The sequence below is a fragment of the Vigna unguiculata genome, chromosome 11 (genome assembly GCF_004118075.2).
Source record: "Vigna unguiculata cultivar IT97K-499-35 chromosome 11, ASM411807v1, whole genome shotgun sequence".
Lineage (NCBI taxonomy): Eukaryota > Viridiplantae > Streptophyta > Magnoliopsida > Fabales > Fabaceae > Vigna > Vigna unguiculata.
In genome coordinates, this window is record NC_040289.1 from 7,691,919 (window position 1) to 7,700,000 (window position 8,082).

The following is an 8,082-nucleotide window of genomic DNA, read 5'->3' on the forward strand; positions in this document are numbered from 1 at the left end:
AATCAAATTTTTGAATGGTTTGTGGCAAGCCAACTACAAAATCGATTGCTATACTATCCCATTTCCATTCAGGTATATCTAAGGATTGTAGCATTCCTGCTGGCTTTTGGTGTTCTATTTTAGCTTTTTGACAAACTAGACATTTTGCTACATATTATGCCACTCCCCTTCTCATTTTGGGCCACCAATACGTTTTCTTAAGATCTTGATACATTTTTGTTGTGCCCGGATGCATGCTTAATTTGCTTTTATGTGCTTCTTCTAGAATCATTTTCTTAATTTCTTCATTGTTGTGTACACACATCCTATCCTTAAATCTCAAAGTTCTTGTCCTATCTATGCCAAAATTCTCTCCATCTTTTTGTCCTATCAATTTCTTTTTCTTTTGAATGAACTCATCACTTTCTTGTGCCTCATGGATTTGTTTTTGTAAATTGTTAATGATCCGAATGAAGTTTAATTGCATTTTATCATGGCTTAGGGTGACCGACAAATTCATGTCTCTAAATTTTTCTAACAAATTCATCTCATGAATCATTAGTGAGGAGATATGTAAAGATTTTCTATTTAAAGCATCTACACTACATTTGCCTTACCTGGATGATAGTGTAATTCAAAATCATAATCTTTCAGAAATTCCATCCATCTCCTTTGTCTCATATTTAATTCCTTTTGGTGTTTATGTATTTGAGACTCTTATGATGATTAAAAACTTCAAAATTTCTGCCATAAACATAATGTCTCCACATCTTAAGTGCAAAAATAATGGCTGTAACGTCCTAGCCGGAAATTACTTATTAAAAATAATTAAGAAAGTAAATAAAATAATCACCGCATTTATTAATCATCAATTTCCCAAAAATACGAAAATATTTAAACGTTAAAGTCCAACGCGTCAATATAGATAAGATAAATCGCATCAGTACATATTACAATTAAAATCGTCTATAAAATTATTACATATAAAATCATAGTTCATCATAATGTCTAGTGATAAAACCGTGAGATATCCCTACTCCGTCTCTAGGCATCTGTCTGCTCACCTGTATCAACATCTGCTCCCATGTAACAAGTTACATGATCATTGCCACACACACACAGATAGGGTGAGCTCATTTCCAGACTACCAAATCTCTATCAGAATCCACTGAAGAGGGTAATCATCCGAAACCTCGCCGTACGAGCCACAACCCACACACTCCACTGGACTTCCTAAACCACCAGCCTACAACCTAGAGTGGTCACGTGTTACGCCAATACAAGCTGCACTCGTAACTGGGCCCCCAGCCAAAGCATCGCATCATGAACGTCCCCTAAAGCGGTGTAGAAAACTTTCCTCGCGCACCATCACTGGACCAAAACTGCCTGGCGCGCATCTCACGCCGCTAGGCGAAATTTAGCTCCAGACTGCCTGTCGGGCATCACACACCGCCAGGCACCACGCGCCTGCAGTATCCACACTGCACCGCTACCGCCTGGCGGACACCACCTCGCCGCCAGGTGCCATGCTTCGTCGTCACCGCTAGGCGCAGCCACCACACACCGCCAGGCGCCCTGCTCACAATGTGACCATTGTCACAGATTTATTTCCCGTCTGCCTGGTGGCTCGATCACATCGCCAGGCACTATACCAATAGCACAATGCTACTGGTTTTTGGCACAAAAACATATCCTAAAGGATCCCAAACCATTTAGCATATGGAATTACAACACAATATGATTTCACAAACATAAATCTTTAACTAGATTACATCACATCTATTCAAAACACCACCAATTTGCTCATCATCATGCACACATGCTCACAGTCTTTTGGTCATACCATTTAATGACTATATAATTCCTACCTCATACATTCCACATACCCCTAGTCATACAATCATACATTCTGATATTTTTATTAGATCATGACACTACACTTTGATCAATATTGCATATGTGCCATAACAACAATTCACAATCACAAAATAAGTCTAAGGAAAGATTGCACCAACCATGCCATTTTATATACATCCACCTCACTCTTACTATCAATCACATACTTCATGAATCAAACTTACCACATACACCCAAACTTTCAAAAATTAATACTATCTATATCATACTTCACACTTTCGTTTATTATAATCCCCCCTTAGTCTCGTTTAAGTCCAATTCTCCTTATCTATTACATTTTATTTGAATTATACACGTATAGCTTACCTATTAAACACCCAATGGCCAAAAGTCCAAGCAGAACTGCACAACACCCACTGCACTGTCAGATCGCTTGGCGGCAATTCATGCACCGCCAGGCGGTGCATACATATCTAGAAATCTCCAGATTTTTCCTGCACCGAAACACACCCAAACCTTCCTATCCCAGTTTCCCCCATCATACTGACATAATTCTATATCACAACATCATCTCGCATTCATACATCATACATATTAATCTCAATTCTGTACACCAACCCACCAATCATTTACATAATATACATTATTTATCGCTGATTTCATCATAAACCCCAATCCCTCAATTTCAGATCCAAAGTCATGCCTTCCCACATAATTAGCATATGCACGGTCTATCAAACATTAAAATTCACATTCGAGCATACAGACATCACGGTCAAATCACATATACCCCAAAAATCCCAAAAATGACCAAAAACAATGAATTGTGTCTGTGCTGCCTGGCGGTTCATCCTCTGCCGCCAGTGGTTTATCGCTGATACCCAGAAACTGGGTCTGGTGCATGTGTCGCCTGGTAGGCAGTTTCTGGAAAAATTCCAGAAACCCGATTTCCTCTCTGTTTTTCATGTAAATCGCAACCTCAACCCCGCATACATCACGATTCAATCAATAATGAATAACAGAAACATCAGACAACTAATAGGAACTCCCCTAACCTGGATTTCCTTAGCTTCGCCTTGACTCTCGCAAGCTCTCCCTTGATCACCAATATCCTCCTTTTCCTTTCTCTCAAGACAGCCCTCAAGCTTCCCTCAAAACTCACCCAAAACTCACCAATTCGTGCTCTCTTCTGTACCCACACTGACAACCTCACCAAACCCTTTCTCCTTCTCCTACTTAGCTTTTTATTGGGTTCTTAAAATGATTAAATTGCCTTAAAACGAATTTTTGCAATTAATCTATCATTAACCTCCCTTAATGGCTTATTACCTTCTGTTCCAGCCACCCTTACTGCCATATACCCTAGGGTTTATATGCCTCTTCATGTGCATGCTAGAGTAAATTTTAGCACAAAGAAAGTACTTTGTTCAAACCAAGGTTTGAACCCATCACCACACAATTCAACTTCAAATGTACAACCAATTCAACCAAGTCATATTACATGATAATATTCATCCGTCAAATATTATATCCTTACTTATCACACCTAAGCATCTCTAAAAAAATTACTAAGAATTAAATAACAGACAATTAACACACATAGGACTTGAACCCAAGTCCTTTCACACTTATAAAGTACTTTCAACCAATTGAGCTAGTACTTTTCCACATTAGGAAGGTTAGTATTTAATGCCATAAAGGCTTCTCTTACCCGCATTTATGAAATAATTATTTATTTAGTTATTTAAATTTAGTGGGTCTCACAATGGCAACTAGTTCTAAATCATGGGTTAGGTAATTTTTCTCATGTTTTTTTAATTGTCTAAAAGCATATGCCACTACCCTTCTATCTTGCATAAGAACACAACCTAATCCCATTTTTGAAGCATCACAAAATATAACAAAGTGTCTAGTAGGATCAAGTAATGCTAAAATAGGAGAAGTGGTTAATATTTTCTTGAGTTCTTAAAAACTATTCTAACATTTTTCTATCCACACAAAAGCTTGGCCCTTTTTGGTGAGTTGGGTTAAAGGCAAAGCTATTTTAGAAAATCTCTCAGTGAATCTTCTATAATATCTTGCCAAAGTAAGAAAAATGCAAATCTCAGTCACCATTTTTTGTGGTTCCCATTGTAAAACTGCTTCTACTTTGGTCGGATCCACTGACACTCCCTTATTGGAAATCACATGTCCTAAGAATTTTACTTTCTCTAACCAGAATTCAAACTTAGACAATTTAGCATAGAATTTATTTTCTTTCAAGATTTTCAAGACAATTCGAAGGTGTTCCTCATGTTCCTCAAGAGTCTTCTGCTTTTACTCTAATTTGATGATATCCTGACCTTAAATCTATCTTAGAAAATACAGATGCTCCTCGTAATTGGCCCATCAAGTCATCTATTCTAGGAAGAGGGTATTTATTCTTTATAGTAAATTTATTTAATTGACGGTAATCTACACACAACCTAAAACTTCCATCTTTCTTCTTAACTGGTAAAATTGGGGCTCCCCAATGTGACACACTAGGATGAATAAACTGTTTTTCAAGTAACTCTTCCAATTGTTTCTTCAGTTCTGCTAATTCAGAAGGTGACATCCTATATGGTGCTATAGATATTGGTCTAGTTCAAGGCATCAAATTTATTGAAAATTCAATTTCTCTATTTGGTGGTAAACCAGGAATATCATTAGGAAAGACTTCAGGAAAATTTTGAACAACTGCTATACTTTTCAACTCAACTTCCTCTTTTATTTCCATAGAAGATAATAACAAGTACCCTTGAATTTCATTCATTAAAGGCTCACGTTTTGAATTGGTAGGTGATTTTAAAAGATTCTTAGAGTTTGGAAATATTACTAATTTCTCAGCACAATCCAAAAGGACTTGATTGGAAGATAATCAGTCTATACCTAAAATTACATCTAATTGAGATAAAGGTAGACATACTAAATTTACAAGGAATTTTATATTCTCAATGAAAAGTGGAAAATCTAAACAAACTTTATTAGTAATTACTGAGTCATTTGTGGGAGTTGAAACAACCAAACTAGTTTTTAGAAAAGAGATCAACATATTAAGATGTTGAACACAATAATTAGAAATGAATGAGTGAGTTGCACCTGAGTTGTACAGTACATTTAAAGTTTTTCCTTTAATAAAACACATACCTTGAATTAGATCATGGTTTTTAGCAACTTCAACTCCGGTCATGGTGTACACTCTTCCTGTTGTGGTAGGTCTTGTCTTGGTTGCAGCTAGATTGAAATGTGGCTTCTGTTGTCCACACTCAGAGAATAGGTGACCAGGTTTCCCACACTTGAAACAAATTGGTCCCTTAAGATGACAATCTTTAGCATGATGACCTTGTCTGCATTTAAAGCATATGATATGATCATATATAGGTCTACTAGAATTTCTTGATGAAGGTTGGTTGGATTGGGTCCTCCATTGTGGGCAATTGTAAGGTTTTACATCATTGTGTTTATTTTTATTTGTCTGGGGTCCAAATTATTTTGGTTTGTTATTTTGGTTGTTCTCAAAATCTTCCAAAAATCTACACTTGTGAATAAGCGTAGGAAAATAAGTAATTTCTAGTATTCCTACTTCTTTTCTCAATTCATCCCTAAGTCCATTTTCAAATTTTATACACTTCATCCTTTCCTCTAGGTGATAAAACAAAGTAGAGTATTTTCCTAATTCTTCAAACTTGGAAGCATATTCCCCTACTATCATACTTCCTTGCTTCAACTGCATAAACTCTATTTCTTTTGCTCTCCTCACATCATTAGGGAAATATTTTTCTAAGAACTTTGTTCTAAATACATCACAGGTAATAATTATTGTTCCTCCTTCAAGTAATCTCCTAGAACCTTCCCACCAATATTCAGCTTCTCCTATTAACATAAATATAGCATAATTTACTTTTTGGTTGTCAGCATAGTTCATAACTCGAAATATTTTCTCCATCTCCTTAATCCATAATCCATATTTTTTTGGATCATATCCTCCAGAAAATTGTGGGGGTTTGTTTCTCTTAAATTCAGCTAAACCTTGTGATTCAAGGTTTCCTCCAGGTCTTTGATTCCTTATTAAAGCAGCAACCATGTCTCGGATAGCTTGCATTGCTTTAGTTAATTCATTGTTCCTCCTATTGTTTGCCATCTAGAATCGTATGAGTTAGTAAAAAAAATATAATGAGCACATTTCATAGATCTCGTATGCAACGTGTCTCTGATACCATCTAATGTGAGAAGAAAAAAATTATTATTTTTTAACTATTATTTATTTATATTATTTTCTATATTATACTAAAAGAATTTGAAACATAATTTTACAATAACATATCACATAATTAAAATATTCACATAAACATACATTTACAATTACAAACATTTAAATTTTACATTTGAATTTTGTAATTGTGATAAAATTGTTCGAAAGTTTTACATTTGAATTTATAAAGTTGTCTAGAAATTATTAAAACAAATTTTAAATAAAGTTCAATAATGCAAAATTTAAATTTAAATAAACTTAATTTGTTTAAAAATATCTATTATAATAAAAATCTCATTATAATATTCATATAAAATTTAATTTTAGTTTCAATTTTGAAGAGTTAAATTACTTCGAGTTACAAAGAAATTAGAACTAAATTTTAGTTTCAATTGATACTTGGCAGAATCATAATTTGACACGTGGTAGTTTTTTTATAAAATTAAAAAAATTAAGAAAATGTATCGTAAAAAAATTAAAAAAATTAAAAAAACCATAAGCTGACGTGTGGCAAAATCCTAATTTATCATGTGACACACAATTTAACGTCGTCAATGCTCTAAAAGAAACGACCAAATTAGAACAAATTTTAAAAAGTAGGTTCTAATTCAGACGACTTAAAACGAGAGGACCCAATTGAGATTTTTTAACGAAAATGGAGCCCTTTTGCGTGATTAAACCTATTTTTTAATATTCAAACTATATCTAGACATAATACAAAAAATTAAGAAAGCACATAATTTTCTAACTCTTAATTTTAAAGTAAAGATAAAGTAAATAATACAATTTATTAAAAGTAGGGATGTTATAAACTATAAGTCCAAAAACCTTTTGTTTAACAAACAATCTAATTATGTTTTTTTCATTTTATTCAATCATTTGTTTGTCGACAATCTTCAATGATCATTAGTTATTGATTCTCATTGTCTCTCATAACATTCATCGCTATATTATATGCAAAAGTTTCGTCAATGTTGACTTCATTTTGATTCCATATTATCTTATTCATGACATAATTTATTGAGATTTCATTATTTTCAAAAATTTCAGGTACTTGAGGTTCTTCTCGAATCAAATCATTAATTATGTCAAATAAATCTTTTAGGATTTCCACCTTTTTTATTAGATCATCTTGCATTTTAGGTCCTTTTCTAGAGTTTATATCTTTGGTAGCAATAGGCCTACCACGCTTCAAGTGTGTCTTTACAACCAACATGCCTACCATGCTTCAGACTATTATGAATTAATATCAATTCTATTTGGAGCATTGACAGCTAGTATATATGATTTAGTTACCCTTTTTTCTGTCAGTAAAAACATTTGTAATTGATTGACTAATTTTGGAAATGAATTATCCTTTGAACTTTCAGCTCACATTCTTTTGTATGAGGATCAGGATGAAAATGATATTCATTTAAAGCAATACATTTTTCCAATTGTTTTCTTTCTCCTCCTAATGATAGAAAAACTTATTCATCAAAATGACAATCAACAAAACAAATAATAAATAAGTCTTCTGTTGATAGTTCAAGATATTTTATTATTGATGGAGAATCTTATCCAACATATATATTCTCACTCGTTTTTGAGGACCCATCATAATCCCTTTTGGTGGGGAAATTGGAACATATACACCACACGAGAAAATTCTTCTATGGGAAATATTAGGTTATTGACAAAAAACCCACTGCATAATAGAGTATTTGTGATAACTTGCTGGCTTTATGCGAATCAATACTGCAACATGCAAAATTTCATATCCCCAAGTAGTCATTGGAAGACTAACACTCATAAGTAATGATCTTACAACTAGTTTTAGACGTTTATTAATGATTCTACTAGTCCATTTTGAGTATGAACATGAGTTGCTGGTGATGGTCTTATTATCAACTTTCCTTTGTGAACGTGTAGTGCATGAGAAATCATTGGACTAGAGAAGTTTTTAACTTTTAAATAGGCATTCACACAAGTTT